The 22,392-nt window shown below is 39.4% G+C and overlaps 1 protein-coding gene and 1 pseudogene across 8 annotated transcripts in view; both read left to right on the forward strand.

The window, feature by feature from the left end:
• The window catches only part of SYNE2 (spectrin repeat containing nuclear envelope protein 2), a 317,434-nt gene that overhangs the window by 12,416 nt on the left and 282,626 nt on the right, over window positions 1–22,392 (forward strand). The window lies entirely within an intron of this gene.
• Window positions 21,194–21,711, forward strand: LOC103002438 (ADP-ribosylation factor-like protein 2-binding protein; annotated as a pseudogene).

Genomic DNA, 22,392 nt, shown 5'->3' on the forward strand with positions numbered 1-22,392 from the left:
GTAACTTACGTTAAATGCTGTTGGATCACCTTTCAAATCAGTGACATACCTAGGATTAGGATTTAGAGACCTTGAGCTTCTCATTTGTTGCTAAACCAGTTCTGTTAGTTAATTTATTACACAAGCTTGCCAGTTAACTGCAACAGTGGACAAAAAACAGGTTTCATCTTATTATTTATTTATTTTAAAGAGAAGAAAGGACAGAATGTGAGTTTAAACTAACATAGGCCCATTTTAGTAACTATATTAATCTGTTAATTACTTCATATGTTGAAGTGTTCAGACAATATGTGTTCTGGTAAATTTCTCTATAGAATCGTGGAATAAGTTAGTCAATTCAATATATCTTGCCTGTTAGGAACTTTAAGGACATGGAGTTCAGAGCCTGCACACTGTGTTCAAGCAGGAGTTGCCAGTAACTTGCTGTGTGGTCTCAGGGAAGTTACTCAACTTCCCTGTTTCCCTAAATGGGGTGAATAGTGTCTGTCTTGTGAGGATTAAAGGGATGGTGCATGTAAAATATTCGGCACAAATTACAAACTAAATAAATATTAACTATACTTATTACTGTTTTATAATTATTATCAAATAGAGGACCTACAATTTTGTTCATCCATGTAAGCAGAATTTACCTGCTTCTTACTCTCAAGCTATAACAAAGGAGACATCACTATATTTCACTTTTATTGCACTGTAGATGTCAGAAGGAATGTGCAAATATTGAGGTATGCTTTTTAAGCAGATACAGATCTCAGTACCCCGCTTAGTCAGCTTCTTAACTAAATAAGTTGGAGGAGCTTCAACCAAAGGACCACACAGAGATTTTCTTTTGTCTTTGTGGTCCTACTTCTCAAGATTCTTCATGGGTTCCAGTTTTGGTTCTACTCAGGAAAATATTATAAAATGCATAAGACATTTTCTCGAGAGTGTTCAAATTTTTCACCAATGGGGAGAGAACTACTTAGGTATATTCCTTTTTGAGGATGTTTTATATTATATGAGTTTTGGGGGCTGGGGATGGGTCAGAGATCTTTCCATGGGGAAGGCTTTGAGAGAAGGAAAAAATATTTCTTAGAAATCTCAAAACTGTAATCTGAAATTCTGTGGAAAGAAAACTTGAGTTTTATAATCTTAGTTACTGGAGTTAAGGGGTCAGAAGGATTATTTATGTTTTAGGAAGTTTTTCTTCACAGGGAGGTATATAACTTCTAAATATTTTAATGACCTAGAAGATATACTGAAGAAAAAGTAACCTTAGAAGTGGGCAGATACAGGATTTTTTTTTTAAAGCCAGACAAGTTTCTAATGGAGTCTCTGTGCATGTTACAAGTAACAACAAAGATAATTTTGTATACACAGAAGTACATTCTGTTTTTTCCCTGAGATGATGTGACCTCTTATCAGGTCGTAAATTGTGCCCACAGAACTGGGAACTGTATCTTTAGGATAAACTAAGAAACAAATAATTCTGGTTGTTTCTCTTCAGGTGAGAAACTTCTGCCATGTTTAGAAATGAGATGGAAACTAGCTTGCAAACTCGGGTAGCAAGTCACAAGGGAAGCCTGGGAGAAGGGATTATTTCACAGTTTGAGGTTCTACTACTTCAGAGCTCAAATCCCTTTTTCAGACACCCTGTATTTCCATAGTTGCTTGATTCAACATCTTTAAAACAAATGAATACCTGTTGAAGAGTGGCACTGCTGGCTGGCACCCTAGAGAAAACAGCTTCCAAACCACACAACAGTTAATTTTTCAGCTGTTTTTTTCTCATCTACTTTCCAATTAACCAGTCAGAATGCTAAGATTTCAAGGTGAGGTAAGACTGGGTGTCTAGTATTTAGTTAGAACTCCCCACTTACCAATGCAGTAATGGATGGTTCCTTGGAAGTAAAGAGTTAAAGAGAAACAGAAACTCAAAAAGGACTGAAAGGAGCTCTAATTTGGGGAAGATTTGAATTACAAAAAATTTCCCTAGAACAATTTCCTTAAAATTATGGTATGAAAACCCTCATCTAAAGTAATTAGAAGAAATGTCATTTACTTTTTAAGTCATAGCACTTTCTAAACCAACTTCTCTGTACTACAGTCTGTGAGCTACATGTTAAAATCTACAGTGATTTACTGAGTGATCTAAGGATTTGCTAGTTTATTTGCTTTGTGTGCCGTACAAATCTTGGTGAACTAGTCAAAGTTGGATTGTAGGGAATAGAGGGAAACTCTTCTCTAAAACGAGTCCGGAGGGTGTGAGAGAAATAATGGAGAGATCGTAAGTTGAGTAAGAGCAGTATCTTACTCAACTTATCTAAGATACCAAAGATGAATTCAAATCCTGGGTTTGTCCCAGACAGTTTTATGTCCTTGAATAACACTAATGTTAACGATCTCAGTTTCCCCACCTCAGGAGTATCATGATTATATAAAACAACCTATAAACACAACTAAATACAAAGTATGTTTTGTCTTGGGTCATTTAAACTGTCCCCGCCCCTTTACCGATATCCTTTGGTCTGCTCTCCTAAACACAGCCAGCCAGCTCTCAAAGGTCTGCCATCATCACAAAGGATGACAAAGGAGAGAGTGTGGTGGGATTAAAGACCATTCCTGGGATGACTTTAAAATGTGCGTGTGCTATCCATAGTGAGTCAGTAAGTCTTGTCTCATGTATGATTTGTACACTTGTACAGTGAGAGAAGTGATGGGTTGTTATTAGAGTCCAGAGAGTTCAACACCCATCATGTTGAATTTAATTCAGAATTTTAGAGCTGAATGATACCTGAATCCTCATATTTCACAGATGACAAACCAAGATTCAGGGATGGCAAGGTACAGTTGGTAATTGGCAGAACAAGGAGTAAAAATGCTACCTCCAGATTCCTGGCTCAAAACTCCTGCTGTCATAGATGTGTGTGTGTGTGTGTGTGTGTGTGCGTATGTTTAAAGTATTACGCATTATTTAAAACCTATGAAAAGGCATAAATCAGCATGCCCTTAAGTCCTTACATGCTTTGGCATGATACTTAAGAAACAAATTGTTCCTAACATGGTCGTGACCCCTTCTTCCACAGAGGTAGCAGCTGTCCTGAATTTGGTGTTTATCATTCTCATGCATTTCTTTACAGTTTTGTTGCATATGAATGTTAATGGTGATTTTCAAAGTATTAACCTGGTAGTGTGTGGGCACTGCCACTCATAATGGATGCTGGCAACAGATCCAGCCATGCCAAGGTATATTAGCCGAATATCAGACCCATCGTGGACCCCCCCTCAGCAATATTTTTAAGAGTGTACATAGTTAGTACCATCCTGTATGCATTCTTCTACAAATTGGTTTTTTCCTTCAGCTTTATATTCGTGAGATGCATTCATACTGACATGTATAACTCTCATTATTCATTTTCAGTGTTTAATATTCTAATGTATGAATATGTCACAGCTTATTTATCTATTCACTTATTTTTGGGTAATTAGGGTTTTTTTTTTTTTAATGCCCTCTCACCTGTTCAGGTGTTTTGCTTATTTTCTTGTTAGGTTGTTTGTCTTTTCCATATTGATTTGTGAGTATATTATTTTTGAGTTTTTTTTGGAAACTAGTATTTAATACTCATTAACATCTGTACTTATATAAGCCACATAAAACCTATCATAGCTTTGTCTTTCCATAGCTGTTCACATTTGGAAAGGGTCTTTCAGTATCCCTGAATCAGATTCATGTCAAGTACACCAGTGACCTCACCTGTGACTGTAGACATGGACATGTTCCATTATTTAGAATGGGTTTGACATAGTCTTAACATTCTTGATTGTGAAGATGGACTTAATTTCCCTATATTTACATGGTCCTGTAGGTGAAAGGGTTGACCTCATTGTAACTCTAAAGTGTGGGAGGGAAGCCTTTATGGGAAATTATAAAGTTCTTTTTTTCTTTATTAAATCAAAAGCAGGAAAATGGGTGGTGCCCTTGCCTCCTTAGTGAACCCCAAATGGGCCACAGCATATAAAGGAAACTATAAAGTGAATGGAAGGACTGAGGCCATTGCTCAGGAAGTTCTTCCAGGAACTTTCACTATTTAAACTCTCTGGGTTGTTAGATAACCAACAAGGACCTACTGTATAGCACAGGGAACTCTGCTTAATACTCTGTAGTAACTTAAATGGGAAAAGAATTTGAAAAAGAATAGATACATGTATATGTATAACTGAATCACTTTGCTGTACACCTGAAACTAACACAACATTGTTACTCAACTCCACTCAATATAAAATAAAAATTTAAAACAATGAACTATCTGGGTGGTTCATGATTTTGGTTCCCTCCCCTTTTTTTCCCCCAGTGCGCAGGAACTTGACAGAGGTACATGTTAGGCTGTTTGTTCTTTTGTTGGCCACTTGTATCTGCTTTCTAGAAGGTTATTGTTTTCAAGGATCTTAAACACCAGGATTAGGACAGTTAAACCTTTCGCAGGCTTGAAGTGTAATCTTCCTATTGGTTTTGCTTTCCTGGCTTCTTTGCTTCCTTCCCTCTCTTCCTTGTTTCTTTCTACTTACAAATTACTGCATTTGTTAGATAGCCATCCTTCAGAGCATCCAATGTTTTGTTCATTTAAATTTTTTTAACCTTCTTTTTGTTGTACAAAAGGACAAAAACATTTAAAAATACTTTTAGTACTGGAGGTTGCCTTTTCCTGGAGCATCGCTTCCGCCTCCCCCCCACCCCCCCCACCAATCCCCCAGCAACCCCGCCCCTGCCCTCCCCTTCTCCACTGCCTCACTCCCACCCTCCTGGCTCTGTAGGTCTCTTTTGTTGTTGGGAGCTAACAAAGTACTGTAATTTGCTGGATATTGTGGATGGAGGAGAGGCCAAGGGCTCCCGGGAAGAATTTCTGTAACCTGCCTGCTCTCCCTTCTCTTAAAAATTGCTGATTAACTAGTCTCTTCTGTCCTGGGAACAGCCAGAACTTTAAGAGTGTTGTTCAAAGGAAACATTTTTATTTTTAGAAGCATAAAGAGACAAAACTATGGACTTTAAGTGTGTAATCCCAAAGCGAAAACAAAAATCTTGCTGAAAAAATTAACAATATATTAAACGTTTTGAAAATAAGCTGCATTTTTATTTTAGCTTTCTGTATTTTTAGTCGAAATGAATATTACCACAGGTGTTCTGAAATTCTCCTTTTCTTTGCATGTTTTGCCATATAAAATTCATTTAATGATGTAGAAGATTAAAAAACGTCAAAGGGGAAAAGTGTTTAAAGAAATTTTGTTGTGCAGAGGACATGCAGTTAAAACTAGCAGACAAGCAGAGTTCTCAGAGATGGTGTCATCCAAATTAATTTTAACTTCATCATCACATGAATAAAGAGAACGCTTTCAGTCTTTGATTTTTAAATCCTGATTTCATTTTTTGGGGGTTAGTTTTCACTTTATGAGTCCTAGTTTCTAGTAATAATGTAGTCCTAGTTTCTAGTAATAATGTAGCATGTGATGTAGGTAAAAGTGGAAGATGGGACTAGCAGCGCTGACTTTCCCACAGGATCTTTGTGAGCAGAACCCCAAATCCTTTACAGATTCAAAGGTCTATTTAAAGGTTCACAATAACAATGACAACATTTTAGGGCTGTCTTCCAACCCTATCACTTCCTTCTTCTATGGGGAAGCTGAGCTTGGGGTGGAGGAGGTGCACTGGTGTTACTGGACTGGTTCACTCAAGCTGTCGCCTGCTTTTTGGAATCACAGACCTTGATGGGATGTTGCACAATGGGACTAGTGAAGTGAAAGTCCTTTGATTGATTTAGACTAACAGAATAGAAAAAAGCATTGGGTGAGTTAAGAAATACTCATTAATAGTGCCCAGAACGTGGAGGGGAAAAAAACCTCACTTTTTTTTTTTTAAAATTGAAGTGTAGTTGATTTACAGTCATGTTAGTTTCAGGTGTACAGCACAGTGATTCAGATATATATTCTTTTCCCTTATAGGTTATTATAAAATATTGAATATAGTTCCCTGTGCTATACAGTAAGTCCTTGTTGGTTATCTATTTTATATATAGTAGTGTGTATATGTTAATCCCAACCTCCTAATTTATCCCTCCCCCCCTTCCCCTTTGGTAACCATAAGTTTGTTTTCTATGTCTGAACTTCACATCTTAAAAAATAACAAATAAAACTTTCAAAATGTAAATATTTACAGTACTTTTTTTTTTTTTTTTCTGTTTTTTGGCATGAATCTTTAGGCAGGTGTATTTGAGGGACTAGGGCTAACAGTGTGTCACCATGGTGACACTTGGCTGCTGAGGTGGAAGAGCTGGCTGATGCCGTCTCCAGGGTCCTGAAGCCCCCAGACCATGCCAGAAACCTCAGGATGGAAGAGGATCTCTGGCCAAAGTGCCTGTTGCAAGGGGTGTATCTTAGAAGATCCCTCTGTCTAACTTTGTTGCGCTCTAGGGAGGTCTGTGGACCGGGGTCATCCCAGTGATTCTGGTTTAAACTGTGATGGACCTGAGGGTCCTACCTTTTTCCTGAGCTGATCACAGGAATTTGCTATAGATTGACCTTAGAAAGCTAAAGTGTCTCAGTTTTTGAGTACTCTTTCTTCCTTCTCTCCGGTGGGACTTCATAAGGTGATTCACACATAGGGGCCTTTACCTCCAAATTCTCCCAGTGTGGATACATCTTGGGTAGACGCTGAGCTCCTAAGGACTTGAAATAGATCAAGGCCTGACCGCATTCACATTTCTGGGGTGGTACCAGCAGCCCACCCCCCACCCCCTTTTAAAAATTTTTATTTATTTATTTATTTATTTATGGCTGTATTGGGTCGTAGTTGCGGCATTTGGGATCTTTTGTTGCAGCCTGCGGGCTTATCTCTAGTTGTTCCTTTTGACTGCTTTGGTAATCATCTTATGTTCAGAGAAACTAAGATAATACAGCGACTTGTTCAAGGCCTCCCAGTGAGTAAGTGAAAGAACAGAAGGAGTCAGAACCACTGCCCTTGGATGCCCAGTTTGTTACTTAGTCCAACAAACCTGTTTTTGAGGATTAACATCCACTCAGAGCCAGAAATAGACCAACTGAGACCAAAGTCAATTTTGATCATTGGTCTCTAAGAATAAAAGGATGAAGGATACATCAGTTTGTTGGACAATTGATTCTTCCTTAGGATAAGAGAAAAACAAAACCAAAATTGTCAGTCATTGAAAATGGCACAGTAAATTATGTTTGGGTTTGGAAAACTTCCAGTCCTATAAATACATTATGGGAAGTCCTCAGGGAGAGAAAAAAGGCACATTATGGCTGTTTTCATATATAAAAATAGCAGGCCCATGCAACTTGAAGAAAAAAGTGGGAAGTATATAACTTAGAATGTTAGTCAAAATAGGAACTATGATTCATGACCAAAACTTCACTTTTTAAGTTTATTACCACTCATTGCCAAGGACTGGTAAGTTTAGAAACAATAGGTCAAAAATTTGGCAGGAAGGTTTTGGGGAATGATTTGTACAAACAGGAGGTTTCTGAGAGTTTCCATTTTTCCTGCTGCATGGCAGTTGACTTGGTTACCTACATTCATATTTTGCCTTAATAGAGGTTAAGGAAACCATGGAAATAGAAAGAAGAACCATCTCCATGTTTTAATATTGCGATTGAAATAGAATTGCAGAATGCTTTGGAAGACCTACACTGGTGTAAAGTGTCACGGCTCTGATTTTCTAGCTGATCATGGTGTTTTTAAAAGCCACTAGGTGTTTGGGATCAAAGAGGCACATGTTATATTTCAGAATGAATGTGTCTATGTTTTTCTGTGTATGTATTTGTTTGCTTTATTATTCTGAGTTAACCTCTTTTCTCCTGTGTTTCCTTGACCATGCCACTTGTGGCTGTCTGTCTCAGGGTGTGGCTTTCTGCATTTTACAGGCTGGACCATTTGAATTGGCACCACATAGGTGGGGAGTGGGTGGGTGAACATGAAACGGCACATGTGGGAGCTTGAATGTGACTCTGTGCCCTGCGGGGCCGGCATGTCTAGATCTCGTTGGTCTGAGCCTGATGCATCCACATCGCCGGATTGGGCCTAAAACCCCAGTAACAGGCCTGCTGTGGGGACAGTATACACCCTTACCTTGGGGTGGAGGGCGGTGAGGTTGCAGGGATTGGTTGGTTGTCTAGACAAGCGGGTTAATATATAGTTTATATTTGGGGCCACACAGGAATCAAGATAATGATTTGCTGACATCCATTCTTCCTAGATTTCAGGCATTTCATTTTCTGCTGCTGAAGCTTTTTTTTTTAAAAGCAGCAATCAAAATTTAGGCATAACCCTAAATATCTGACCCAATCCATTAAATAATGCGGTTTGCTTCATGCTGTCAGTACATGTTGTTGGTTCTTTTAACCATACGAAAGAACCCAGATCCTTGAGGAATCTTCTTCTTTTACATTAGGGACAGAAGGAATTCACGGATGTAAAGATGATAATATGCAGATTGTAACTGAACCCTTGCATTTGGGGATAATAAACCCAAGGAGGGAAAAAAAAGCGCCTTTTCTGTATAGCTAAGGGTCGCAGGGCATGGAGGATTCTGTTACATCCAGGAAGAAAGGAAGTCCCTGACTTCAGGCTGGAGTGTTTGAGAGCCTTCCAAGACAACCTTTGGGTCTTTGCTTATATAGGAATAATAAAATTGGGAAAAGAATGATCTTACCATCTATCAGGGGAAGGAATGTACATAGGAGAAGTCTGTTCTGTACCTGAAAGATGCTAAGGAATTTAACGAGTCATGTTGCCTCATGAACTAAGAAGACGATAATGGGAAAAACTGAGGTAGGGTTAATTTGTCTCAATAAGAAAAGATACTGAGAAGCCTCCCTTCATGCAAGTTTTATCAGAAGGTTAATTTTAAAATCGTTTTCTTGTTGCAAATATGTTTTCCCCACCAGGCAGAGAAAAGAGACCCAACATGTCTAAAAATGAACTCCTATAGTTGGGAGGCCACCTGCTGGAGTCAGCCCCAGTGAATGCTGACTGTGGGCAGAGGAAGGAGAGAGGCAGACCCCAGAGATCCAGGCCACAAATCTGTGGGGAGAGCCGGCAGAGCCCACAAAGGGTCTTCATCCCCTGAATTCTGACAGTTGCCATAAATAGTCTGTTGGCTTTCATTTCTTCCAAGAAAGGCTCCCCAGGGGGTTAGTGTATCCTAGGAAGGAAGCTGGGAAGGTGGAGAAGCCAATTTGACATAGGCTGTTAATTGTGTGCAGAGAGAAAAGAGAGAGTGATAATATGTAACTCCACGGAGAAACCAAGGGGCTTCCCAAGTTCATCTAACAAGGACTGAGACAAAGGAGGAGATTTAAATGTGTTCAGATAAATAAGCAAGAGTAGACAAAAATATTTGTGTTTTCCCTTCAGTACGCCACAGATAGCATATTTTACAAATACCACAAGATTAAGTTCTTCAGTTAGTCTGGAAAAGCACTGCAGCGGAATTCAACAAACTGGTAAATGTTATTGTGGGGATTCTTAGGTTTGTAGTACCAACCAATGATAAACATCGTAGGGGCACTGGGAAGACGTAGGTTTACTATTATTATTCTTATTAACCACAAATCACAGTCTTAAGGGAATATTTTCTTTTCTGCTTATTTCTTATTTTATAGATAATAACCTTCTAAATTTTAGGTATTTTATTTCAGTTGGTGGAAGTGTTTTGGCAGAAGTTGATTTTAAGTGGTTTTTCAAGAAATGGCATGAGTTACATATTTTTCATTTAGATGAGGTAACAATAATGCTTAAATGTCTTGAATGAGAATTCCATGAGTTACATCACTAACAATTTTCATTTTTGCACTTTACCATTTTACTCTTTGTCCACATGAATGTGTATTTATATATTGACATTCCTATTGAACATAAACATTATATTCTATTTATCTTACTTAGTATTTTCTTGTTTAGTATTTTCCATAGACTTTTAAATGATTGGTTTTGTTTTGATTAAAAACTTTTTTTCCCCCCAGGTTGATGTACCAGATTTTGCAAAGCATTCCAATGTTAATTGAGAATATATATGTCTACTTATCTATATAGGTCTAATCAATTACTTCTTGGGATAAATTCCCAGGAGTGGGACTATTGAGCATTTTTATGCTTCAAGCTACATACCACCATATTAATTTCCCAAATGGTTACTGTGTATATAGTGTAGCATATATCAACTTCTTTGTCTACCAGGGAAGGTGAACATTTTTACATATGCTTGTTTAGTGTTTTCCTCTTAGGTGAATTATCTGTTCATATGTGTCAGAACTTGGTTTGTTTTTTAGAGGAAACCTTTTACATCTTCTAATTACCTATGAAGCTGTTCACATGGTTGTTTCTTGTCTTCAGTTACTTTGTGGGATGTTGCTATAGAAGAACAATTTGATTCTTTGCGTCAGAGATATAATACAGATTAATTTCTTTAAAGAAATGCAAAAAGTCAGAGTTAATTACTCTCTCAAAGTCTGAATTAATCTACCATATCAGGGAGCCTGTTGCTGCATTTTGTGCACATGTCCAGTGGTTAAGATACTATGTATTCACACCACTCGAGGAAATGCAAGCTTCTCAAGCCTTAGTGCTGTGGGCTTGCAGAAGCCATTAGAACAAAAGCACAATTGCTGATGTTCATCATTGGAAGCTGTAATGTACTTCTGAGTGGCTAGCCAGACAAACTACTGTCGAACTGTGGAAACTGTTAGCCATATATGAATTTCATTGCTTTTTAAAGTAGTATCTGAGAGGAAGAGTTTAAAATCCAAGCATTTCACTGAAGGGAGATAATAAAGCCTACAGTCCTGCTGCAGTTTATAGTTTCTTGATCATGTTTATATTAATTATTTTATTTGAGCCTTCTAGCAAACTCTGTGAGGTAGGCAGGGCCCTGGGCCCCTATGTTACAGCAGAGGAAGTGGAAGCTCAGAGAGCATCAGGTGACTGCTCCTGGTCATGGCGAGGGTACGCGGCAGAGCCAGCGTGAGAAGAGGTAGTTCTTTTTGCATCCTGAAAAATGTCATCTTGAATAATGTACTCCTTAGGATGAATTTCGTGAGGAGCTAGATAAAGTGCCATACATGGTTGTAATTAGAGCCAAGTACAGTAATTAATAATGATGATTTTAAGTCACCAAAGAAAACTTAAATCATACTTCAGATATTATATTTAGTGGGTCAAGGAATTTCCATCACTATTGATTGAAAACAAATGTTGATGTTACTAAAATAGTGAATTATATAATTATTTGAAAAGTTTACTTCTCCTGACTGTCATAATTTGGGATTATATGAAACAGGGGTTGAGAATGTGGACTCAAGAGTGAGACAGATATGGCTCTGAGACTCAGTTCATTGGCTGAGCCACTTGGATAAGGCACTTCACTCCCCCGATATTGGTAATATTTCTAGTGTCCCTGTCAGAGATGTTTTATGGTGCTTAAATGAAATATGTATAAATACTTAGTGTATTATGTAAAATGCTTAATGCATAGTAAGCACTCTATTTTATCATGAATTAGGTGTCATTTATTGGTTAAATATGCTTCAGTTCTCTTTTATTCTTTTATATTTTAAAATTTAAGATCAAGCATGTGCTTCTTCACTGTAACTTTTATTACAGCAGAAAGGTTAGAAAGAAGAAACAGTTGTTATTTTTTAACACAATCCCCATTCATTATAATTTCTTTTATATAGCCTTCTATTTTTTTTTTAAACTGAATCGAATGCAGTGAGTAAATGTGGTTTTGGACAGGCACACTTTGTACTGACTATGGGCAGATATTCCTTGTGATCTTGTCCTTTCAACTATGTTTACTCTTATGAGTCAAGCCTCAGGAATTATCTGCATTCCATGAGTTTCATTTGTATGTGAATCTTTGTGAGCAGTTTTTGGCCTTTGATATTTGGAATGAGGCTTGCTTTTTGTGGAGATTTTATTATATTTTATAATAATAATCTATGTATAACCAAATTCAGTTTCAGTAAACACAGAAAAGGGTAAAATATATTTGAGCAGGTATGATATAGGAGAGATTATAATCAGCTTTAAATTATTCAAGGGCTGGTTACTTAGCTTTTGTATGTATTTATATTCTTATTTGTTCCTTAAATCAATTGTGTTTGTCTGTTTTATTTTTCACTTATACCTTCTGGGGACTGAGATGGGAAAGGCATGTTTTCATTGTTGGAACCTTTTAGCTTTAGGTGTGTCAGGCATTAGCTATAGTTTGCTGCTGTTCTAGGATATATATATAGCACTTATCAACATAGTTGAAACTTGCACTAATATAATCTGTCTAGAGTGGGTCTTCTTGGATATAGATCTGTATCTTCTACTTTATCTGTTTTCTGCCATAATTGAAGAATAAAATGATCTGTGTAGCCTCATATTCTATTTAATGGAGAGTAACTGGACCCAACATACTTACATTGCTCATTTTCAGAGACTTAGACTATTAACATTATAAACATCTTGACTACAACTGAAATTTTCTTTGAAGTTTGTAATCTTTTAGGACATTTCAAAGCTTCAGAGTCCTTTTATATTATTATAAGTGCAAGCTTCATTGTACTCTAGATATAAAGAAGTGACAGTTAATAAAGGTTGAACATGCAACAAAAAAAGAAAAAAGGAATTTATATTAGATGATAAATATCCCTTCCCTACAGAGGTATTGAATATTTTGAATTCGGGAAAAGTTGTCCTAGACTAGAGCCTGATGTTTTCTGTGATGAAATATAAATGTAGCACTGTTTTTGTTGCTTAAAATGCAGAAGCTAGTGAATTGTTTTGAAGCGAAAAAGTGTATTGTGGCATCAGGAAGAGAATTTTGTGAAGGGGCATTGGGTGGTGATGGATGACCTAGTGGAGAGTTGAGGGGTGGGTCCCCTGGTCCAGGAGATGAAAAACAGCCATGAAACCTAGAGTCTGTCATACAGAGTGAAGTAAGTCAGAAAGAGAAAAAACAAATACCGTATGCTAACACATATATATGGAATCTAAAAAAAAAAAAAAAAAAAAATGGTCAGAAGAACCTAGGGGCAAGACAGGAATAAAGATGCAGACCTACTAGAGAATGGACTTGAGGACACGGGGAGGGGGAAGGGTAAGCTGGGACAAAGTGAGAGAGTGGCATGGACATATATACACTACCAAATGTAAACTAGATAGCTAGTGGGAAGCAGCCGCATAGCATAGGGAGATCATTCGGTACTTTGTGACCACCTAGAGGGGTGGGATAGGGAGGGTGGGAGGGCGGGAGATGAAGAGGGAAGAGATATGGGGATATATGTATATGTATAGCTGATTCACTTTGTTATAAAGCAGAAACTAACACTCCACTGTAAAGCAATTATACTCCAATAAAGATGTTAAAAAAAATAAAATAAACAGCTATGAAGCTCAAAGTTTAGAGAAGGGCCATGGCCAGGTTGTTGGGGCCAGAAGATAAGTGTGTGAGCATCTTCCCACTCCTAGACCATATCAGACAAGAGAGAATATTGAGGATAAATTAAAAAGGAGAAAATAGGCCCTGTCATAGACCACAGTGCAGGTAAAATTTCTAAGATTGGAGAACATGGGGGTGCAGCAGCCTTGTGGGGAGAAGGGAGAAGTGACTCTCAGCACAGTTTCAGCCGGAGGTACCTGGTGAGGATGCTTAATGGTTCTATCCATTCATCCCTCCGTTGACTCCTTGCACATTTGTTTAGTGTCCTACTTTGCATCAGACTTGGTGTTTGGTGCTGTGGCTACAAAGAAGGAGGCGGTACTCTCCAGAAGCTCACGGATCAGATGGGGTCTCAGACACAGGGACCGGACAGTTGGAATATTTGTGCTGAGTCTGAGGTATGGGGTGTATAGGGAGCACAAAGGCAGACCTTCTCATTCCCCCGGAGCTTGGGTAGGAGAAGCACCGTGTGCAAAGACAGAAAAGTGAGAGACAACATGGGACATTAAAGAGAGCTTGGATTCATTTGCCATATTTGTAGCCTGGGTCAGGAGATGGGGATAAAGAAGGAGGAAGGTGCCAGATCTTGAAGAGCCTGGAATGCTGTGCAGTTGATGAGGAGCCTCTGAAGTGTTTTAAGCAGGGAAGTAAAATCACTAGACTGCTGATTTTAAGAACTCAGTCCAGGTCTGCCAGCCTCTGGGAGTGCTGCCAGCCTTTCCGGGATCGCCTCAGCGGCAGCAAACCACCTCACCCGGTGTTACGCCCCTTCACAGGGGTGGGTGGCGATGGAGGGCCCCACCTCTAGTGACTGATGAAGTGGGAGTGTGAGGACCATCTACACCAACTCAGGACAACTCTGAAGGGCCATTTCGCCTCCTGAGCCCACTGTGGGGTTGGGAGAGGCTGTTCTGGAGCCTGCTTTGCAGCTCATCTCATCCTCTGCCCAGCCCTGCTTCCTTCTCTGCTTTGGCCGTCTCAGCCTTTCTGAATTCTGACCTGCAAGGTTGCCCTGTTCTATGTGGTGTTCCCCTCGAAGCGCTGAGGTCTGCGCGTTGTCTCCGGGTAGAAAGCACGGACAATCCTGGGGCTCACCTCGCTTGTTTCCCTCTCAGAAGGATGACCCCCCCGCACTGCCTGTTGTACTCTTAAAATGTTTCCTATTAAAAATAATTTTTTTCCTAGAAGAAGGTTGACTGTGGATGCTGTAACTCCTTCATGGCCAGAAGTGAAGTCCCCTGTTCTACTTTGAGTATGTTGAGCTGTGAGTCACGGAGGTAGCGCCGTTAGCTATGTGTTCAGTATGCAGTTGGCTGCGTGCTTATTCAAGATATTCAGCTTGCATTTACTGAACACTTAATTGAAGCTGAGGGAAGATGTTCCGAGAATAAGCAAGTTGAATGGATGCTATTTTCTTAATTGTACCTGGCCACCCGCCTCCCCTCCCCACCATCAACATGGGATCTTGCTACTTTCTAGTGACTGAGCCCTACAACCCCATGTGTACTAGCACGGACAGATAATGATGCCATTTCACAGGATGAAAGTAGCTTTAACACCCGCACTGGCTCTGTCTCGAAAAAGATTCCGAACGTACTGTTGGGTGGACTCACTACCTGCAAAGGTGTACATACAGGCAGACACACAAGCTTATCACCTGTTTAATGTCCTTGGTTGAGGGAGGGGACTCTGACTAATGCAACATAAGAAATATGTGTGCTTGGGTCATTGAGAGCTGATGGTACTTTTTTTTAAATTTATTTTTTATTTTATTTTATTTTTTTAATTGGAGTATAATTGCTTTACAATGTTGTGTTAGTTTCTGCTGTACAGTGAAGTGAATCAGCTATATGCATACCTATATCCCCTCCCTCTTGGACCTCCCTCCCACCCCTCGCCCCATCCCACCCATCTAGGTCATCACAGAGCACCGAGCTGAGCTTCCTGTGCTTTATAGCATGTTCCCACTAGCTATCTATTTTACGCATGGTAGTGTATATATGTCAATCCTAATCTCCCAATTTGTCCCACCCTTCCCTTCCTGCCCTGTGTCCATGTGGTACTTTTTTTTTTCTTTTTGGCTTTATGATCTTCAGATGAGTAATGATTTTTTTGATAAGACTAGCTGACTATAATTCCTGTAAGGCAGGGTGGAATGCATGCTCTGTTGCCCACTTGTTTATTATATGACATTTTGTTCCTTTTTTTCTTTTCCAGTGATAGGCTTTGATTTCAAGAGGTAGGTAGAATAGGGGTGAGTTTAAGAGTACATTGTGTGATTATTAGGCGCAAAGGCAATTATTAAGTGCAAAGTTTGTTTACTTACTGGATGTATTTGTGTCAATTTTATATTTTGTAAATATGTATCTAAATTGTTTGACAGACTATTTTATACTTATTGGGGTAGTAGTCTTATTAATTTTGTGTTTCTTAAATGGCGTGGACTGTTCTCTAATTATTAAAGAATTTATAAAGTTAACCCTAATAGCATGGAAATAATAATCATTTTGAGAAAAATTGAAAATAATTTTTCAATAATAAAGAGAATTTATTCTCTAGTTTCCATACTGTCAGAGAATGTCATGTAATGAGAGTGTGACCTTCAGTCGTTAAGGTGATACTTTGAACATTTGCATTAGAAAACAGATTTGTACCCATCACACCCACTCTGTGGGTCCATGGGGAAGGTGTTCATCTTGTGGCCACATTCGAGAACACAGCAGATTGTCCTCCCGGACGATCCAGAGGCTCAAACCCCAGCCCTGGCCTTGTCGGCATTGCCAGCCAGACTGAGGATTGATCACAACTCAAAATAGCTCAGTAATTGAACTGGAAGGTATGTAACTTCTAGAGCAGCAAGGAACTGTTTTTTCTTCATTCTTGTTGTTTGAAATAATGCTTTAAAAGTGGTAAGATGTCTGGGTTTGGTACTTCTGTGGACTGTTGAGTCCTGCTTTTTATAGCCTCATAAAATCACAGATTTATTTAGCTGGAAGGGCTCTTAGAGAATGTCTAGATCCATCCTTACATTATGGATGGGAAAATTATGGTTCAGATATGTAAATGCATTATCTGTGCTTGGGCCAGAATGAGAACCAGAACTCAGGTCTGTAAACCACTAGTCTAGGAATAATTCTGCGACGTGGCATTGCCTCCTCAAAGACCATTCAGCTTCCCAGATTAGACTTAGTGCAGCTAGGGTATTCCAAGCCTGCATGGGAAGCATTGTCCTTTGTTTGATAGCCATCCAGCGCTCATGTGTGTTGGTCCTTCTCTCACCATGGGCAGGGACCTTGAGGTCAGACTTGCTTCTGTTCAGCTCAGATGGTCCTTGTTATTGCAGCCCATTCACCATTCCTGTCCTCCTGGAAATTAGTCTCATAGTATAACTCACTTAATTATTTGATTTAATCTGCACAGAACAAGAGCTGAAGCACAGTGGTAACAATGGCCAGGAATCAAATAAAGTGAGGGATTATGTATCCCTCTTGTCTTGGAGACCATTTTTCCGAGGATTGATTATCTTGCTAACCACCCAGCGTAGTGCCTGAAGCATACAAGCTGTACATTAATATGTTCTGGGTAAATTACTGGCTAATAATAAATGAATGAAGGCTAAACAATTAGAGAACATTTTTTTTTCCTGGTCTTGAGAAGTTTTAGGAGATTAATCCTTGCTGTTCTTTTCTGATTCAAATTTTTATGTACCATCAAAATACAATGTAGGTGGGACTTCCCTGATGGTGCAGTGGTTAAGAATCCACCTGCCAGTGCAGGGGACATGGGTTCGAGCCCTGGTCCGGGAAGAACCCACATGCCATGGAGCAACTAAGCCTGTGTGCCACAACTACTGAGCCTGCGCTCTAGAGCCTACGAGCCACAACTACTGAGCCCGCGTGCCACAACTACTGAAACCTGTGCTCCTAGAGCCTGTGCTCTGCAATGAGAAGCCACGGCAATGAGGAGCCCGCGCGCTGCAAGGAAGAGTAGCCCCCGCTCACTACAACTAGAGAAAGCCGCACGCAGTAACAAAGACCCAACACAGCCAAATATAAATAAATAAATTTATTAAAAAAATACAATGTAGGCATTAAAATGATGTTTATGGAGACTAATAACATGGAAATACTGATGCTTAATATTTAGCAGAATCAAGAAAAATTTTGTGATATAATTACAACACTATAAAAACAAAATTAAAAAACCTATGTTAGAGATAAAAGTAGTCTAAAAATTCACCAAACTATTAGGAGTGGTGGTATTTGGATGGTGGGACTGTGGATAGATTTTTATCATTTTTTAGTTTTCTGTAACGTTAAAAAGTTACTTTAATACACACATTTATAGTACCAAAAAACCCTCGTAAAAGTAAATGAATTGTATATTACATTTTGTAGAAAATAAATTTGAACTATAGTTTGACTTTTTATCCGGTATACATAATTTAGATTTCAAAGATTTTTTTCACCCCCTAAAAATACTTGAATCCATTTCTTCTTTTTTTTGTAATTATAACCACATTCTTTTTATTTTTTACTTTTTTAACTTTTATTTTATATTGGAGTATAGTTGATTTACAATGTTGTGTTAGTTCCAGGTGTACAGCAAAGTGATTCATTTATACATATACATATATCTATTCTTTTTCAGATTCTTTTCCCATATAGGTTATTACAGAATACTGAGTAGATTTCCCTGTGCTGTATGTAAGTGCTTGTTTTTATCTATTTTATATATAGTAGTGTGTATATGTTAATCCCAACCTCCTAATCTGTTACTCCCCCCCACCTTTCCCCTTTGGTAACCATAAACTTGTTTTCTAAATTTGTGAGTCTCTTTCTGTTTTGGAAATACATTCATTTGTATCATTTTTTTTTTTTGACTCCGCATATAAGTGATATCACTTGATGTTTGTCTTTGTCTGATTTACTTCATTTAGTATGATAATCTCTAGGTCCATCTGTATTGCTGCAAATGGCATTAATTCATTCTTTTTTTATGGCTGAGTAATATTACATTGTATATGTGTATCACATATTCTTTATCCATTCCTCTGTCGATGGACATTTAGGTTGCTTCCATGTCTTGGCTATTGTAAATAGTGCTGCAATGAACATTGGGGTGAATGTATCTTTTCGAATTGTGGTTTTCTCCAGATATATGCCCAGGAGTGGGATTGTTGGGTCATATGGTAGCTCTATTTTTAGTTTCTTAAGGAACCTCCGTACTGTTCTCCATAGTGGCTGTACCAATTTACATTCCCACCAACAGTGCAAGAGGGTTCCCTTTTCTCCACACCCTCTCCAGCATTTATCGTTTGTAGATTTTTTGATGATGGCCATTCTGACCGGTGTGAGGTGATACCTCATTGTGATTTTGATATGCATTTCTCTAATAATTAGCGATGTTGAGCATCTTTTCATGTGTTTTTTGGCCATCTGTATGTCTTCTTTGGAGAGATGTCTATTTAGGTCTTCTGCCCATTTTTCTATTGGGTTTTTTGTTGTTGTTGTTGTTGAGTTGTATGAGTTGTTTGTATATTTTGGAGATTAATCCCTTGTTGGTTGCATTGTTTGCAAATATTTTCTTCCATTTAATCCATTTCTTAACCCTTGGCTCTGTTGTGGTGGTGGGTTGGAGGAACAAACTTATTTTTGCACTTATTAATGATTTGTAATTTGACTAGATTCTCTTGTCCTGGTCAGCTTCCTCATCCACCAATCTACATTTGCCAGGTCCTACCTGCTTTACCAGGAAAATCTTGAGGATGCGAAGGTAAAAACTGCTCCTTTTCCATTAAGCCTGTTAGGACAAGCCTTGCTTTTTTAGATTCCCCCAGGCAATTAGCGACTGCTGTCAGTTATGCATCCTGAGCACACTGTTCTTGTCTGGAAAACCTTTCCCACTTACCTTTACATCCTTAGTAACTGATACAGTGCCTGGCAAGTAGTAAGCACTCAGTGGGTATTTGTTAACTGAATGAATTAATATGGTCTCATGTAGAACGCCCAACTCTACATGAATTTAGTTCATGTTTGTATAATATTTATCTTAAGCTTGAGTAGTAGAATAAAATTGGGTCAGAAAACTTCTAAGTTAAGCAAGAAACGTAGCAATCATATATGTGTGATTGAGGGATGTAGTGGGACTTGGTCATTATAAGACAAAATGGACCCTTATCTGAAAAAGGTTAATTTTGTTAATTTCCTCTGCAAGAACACAGTTAAAGAGAAAGAATGGGTACCTGGCCAAGCAGCAGCTGGTGCATCTGTTGATAAAGATGTGTGTATTTTGGGTTGGTCGTAGTAGTGCAGGCCAAATGGGAAAACAAATCAGTCTTCCTTTTCCCATTTTTGATAGCAAACTAATTTCTGAGTGTGAAAACATTTCTGCAGCTGCCACTAAAATTGGCAAATATTTTTCTAAATAAATAATATATTTCAGAAACAAACTTCTCATTTTAACAGCCAACATATTTCTGGCTGTTGTATTTGCTCGCAAACATTTCAAATTTAGAAATATTTATTTTAAATATCTTGGAGATACCAGTATTTGGAATTTTGAAGACAACGAATCTTTCATCAGTGGGGAAATGCTACCCAACAGAAATGTGTAAAAACGCACGTACAGTTATGTTACTTGAAACACTTGACAAAAATACTGTTATAATCACAGTGAGATCCTGCACATATTTTCCCAAACGTTTCAGTCATTTCAGAATTTTGCCGGTGAATATGCAACCATTTTGGCCACAACTCAGTAGGACTAGTTCAGCTTTGTAAATTTAATAGAATTCCCCCATCTTCTCCATTCCTTCTTTCCTCCAGAATAGTTTGGGACCACAATTCCTCTGAAGCCTTAAAAATCCAAGATAAAAAATCATTACAAATAGAAATAGGCATTTTACCTTAAAATACGTCTAGGAAGACATTTGAGGGCAATTCAGTTTTTTTGTGGCCAAGGATTCTGGCCATTTGGGGAGAAAAAAAATCTTGTCAAAAGTGGAAGGAGGGGCTTCCCTGGTGGTGCAGTGGTTGAGAATCCGCCTGCCAATGGAGGGGACGTGGGTTTGATCCCTGGTCCGGGAAGATCCCACATCCCGCGGAGCAACTAAGCCCGTGAGCCACAACTACTGAGCCTGCGTGCCGCAACTACTGAAGGCCGGGCGCCTAGAGCCCATGCTCCGCAATGAGAAGCCACCGCAATGAGAAGCCCATGCACTGCAACGAAGGGTAGCGCCCACTCGCCGCAACTAGAGAAAGCCCGTGCACAGCAGCGAAGACCCAAGACAGCCAAAAATAAGTAAATAAATAAAATAAATTTATTTTTAGAAAAAGTGGAAGGAAGGGGAACAGTTCAAATGGAGACATCAAAGAGGAAATTGTAACTTTTTAAAAATACCCTGTGACTCGGGAACACCTGAATTTCAAAATTATTTTTATTTTTATATGTGTGTGTATTAAAAAGCATCCTTGTCGGAGGCCTGGCAGGGCTTGGAGGCCCGGCCGGCGCGTGGCAGCAGCCCGGGAGCCTGAGGCCGGGTCGTCGTGCGCAGGCACTACCCAGCTGGGCCGTGAGCCGGCTGAGGCCTCGGCTGCGAGGCCTTCCCGATGAAGGTTGGGGCTCTGCGGAGCAGAGCGGAGGCTGCGCCCGTTCCTCGGGCGGGGTAGAAGGCCGGCGGGCCCGCTCCCCCGTGCGCTGTGGAAGCGGCGGCGGCGATGGACGCCCTAGAGGAAGAGAGCTTCGCGCTGTCCATCTCTTCCGCCTCTGATGCAGAATTTGATGCTGTGGTTGGATATTTAGAGGACATTATCATGGATGATGAGTTCCAGTTATTACAGAGGAATTTCATGGACAAGTACTACCAGGAGTTTGAAGACACAGTAGAGAATAAGCTCACCTACACACCTATTTTTAATGAATATATTTCTTTGGTTGAAAAGTATATAGAACAGCTGTTGGAGCGGATTCCTGGATTTAACATGGCGGCTTTCAGTACACTCTACAGCACCATAAAGATGAAGTGGCCGGTGACATTTTCGACGTGCTGCTCACGTTTACAGATTTTCTGGCTCTCAAAGAAATGTTTCTGGACTGTCGAGCAGAAAAAGAAGACCAGGGACTGGGCTTAAGCAGCGGTTTAGTGGTGACTTAATTGTGCAAATCATCTTCTATGACAGCTTCCCAGAACATCTGCGGCCCTAGGTCCCACTTCCAGGTAATGGGATCTTTCTAGACATCACCAGCCCAGTAGACTGGGAGAGGCTTGGCTAATGATGTCAGAAGAATACATCTTGGAATGACTGATTCTGTTCTGCAACTCTTCGTTAATGTTAAGTATTGATGGGTCAGAAGAAAATTACCTGACCTTCCTGGGACGTTCTTGTCTTCAGTAACCCTAGTACTCCTCCCTGAGTAGACACCTCTCTCAGGAGCGTCTGAGTCTGGCTCCTGCATCAAGCCCAAGTCCAGCATTCCACCCAGGGGGCACTTCCCCAGCATACATGTTGGTGTGTCCATGTTGGAAGAACCCACCATCACCAACTCTCTTGGCCCAGCAGGCCTTGCATGTCCCACCAGGCTTTTTGTGCACTCACAGCTTTTTATATGGGTCAGAGTTTCAGTCCTGCAGCCTCAATGGGCTTTTTGACTGGGAGTGTTTATCTAGGGTTTAACTCAAGCTAGCTGCCCATCCCAAGATTTCTGAAACTCCTACTATCACAGCTAGTCTTGGCTGTTGGAATCAATTTAGAGAGTTGTTCTTTACCTAAAAGGTACTTGTGAAAATCAATTCCTACTCTTACATGTACAGTCCTTGTATCACTTCACTGTCTTCTACTGGTCCCGATGTAGTCCCATTGTTTCTATAACTCTCGTTTATGTGTTTTTGAAAACATATTTTTATAGATGAATACTC

The sequence above is a fragment of the Balaenoptera acutorostrata genome, chromosome 3 (genome assembly GCF_949987535.1).
Source record: "Balaenoptera acutorostrata chromosome 3, mBalAcu1.1, whole genome shotgun sequence".
NCBI classification, from domain to species: Eukaryota; Metazoa; Chordata; class Mammalia; order Artiodactyla; family Balaenopteridae; genus Balaenoptera; species Balaenoptera acutorostrata.